The sequence below is a fragment of the Lolium perenne genome, chromosome 3, assembly GCF_019359855.2.
Source record: "Lolium perenne isolate Kyuss_39 chromosome 3, Kyuss_2.0, whole genome shotgun sequence".
NCBI classification, from domain to species: domain Eukaryota; kingdom Viridiplantae; phylum Streptophyta; class Magnoliopsida; order Poales; family Poaceae; genus Lolium; species Lolium perenne.
The window spans coordinates 312,401,463-312,402,737 of record NC_067246.2 but is presented as its reverse complement, the minus strand read 5'-3'; positions in this window follow the sequence as shown (position 1 = coordinate 312,402,737).

The following is a 1,275-nucleotide window of genomic DNA, read 5'->3' as shown; positions in this document are numbered from 1 at the left end:
TTTAGTCCGGTCAATGCAAGTCGACGCAACCAGTCAGAGTCAGTGTTAGCTGGTCTACTGCATTTGCGTCACTCGCGGGGCTGGAGGACTAGCTGGTGGAAGTAGAATGGCTTGGTTGTCTGCGTTCAGGTTCAACGGCGAACGGTCCTCTTATGACGCCGGGGTGCGACAAGGACTACGAAAGCTACCGCGTTCCATCTCCGCGTGGCCTCTGCCGGCTTTGTACGAAGCAGGAAATTTGCACCAATGTGTTTTGTACTCCCTCGGTTCCATATTTTTTATCGCAAATTTGGATGTATGTTCTTCGCTCATTAATATAAGATTTTTTTTGATTCGTCTATTTTGGTACTGTCTAGTCTACCTTTGTGTGTAGAATCATTTATTATGGTGAGTATCTAGTTTATTTTGAAATGTAACATCTTATATTTATGAACAGGGGAAGTATCTATTTATAAAATATGTTAAGATATATCCAAATTTGCGATAAGAATTATGGAACGGAAAGGATACCAAACACATTCTTCATACAAAAAGGTTCCAGTAGACTGTAGTACATACCTAAACCCACTTGGGGTGGTATGTCATTCAACCTCCTAGACTCCGAGTGCAACCCTGGTGTGTACATCCTTTTCTTTCGACCGCCACAGGTTTGTCAGTTTAGAGCATCTCCAGTCGCGTCCCCCAAATGATGTTTGGGGGACGGCGGATAAGAAATGGGGAAAATCGCGTTCCAGTCGCGTCCCCCAAAGCTAAATAGCGCCTCATTTTATGTCCGGCGTCCCTGGTAGAGTCTCTACCGGGGACGCCGGACACAAAAACAGCGTCCGGATGCATGCATGCAGCCCCTAGTCTCCACATGTTAGTCTCTTTTCCCACACTTTCTATCACCTACTTTTCCCACATAGGGTGGTCCCCTCTATTAAAATGCATGCATCCGGACGCTTTTGGGAAGGGCCTCTTTTTTGTTCAGATTTTTGATCTCTTTATGTCCGGCGCGGTCCCAAACGTGCCCCAAATGCCGAACTCTTTTTGAGGGACGCGACTGGAGATGCTCTTAGTCTTTCGATCCGTAAACTGAAAAAAGGATCACAGGTCGCAGGCCCACACCCGAAAAAACATTACTCTAAGCATGTGGAACTACTTTGATGGATCAATATCCATCTTCATATCTTTGTGACTGAAAAAAATGGTTGTCCGAGCTTTCGCATTCAGCAGCGACATCAACAAGGTAAAAGAGCATGCTTGGAGGAACACCACGCACTGGAACATGCCAAC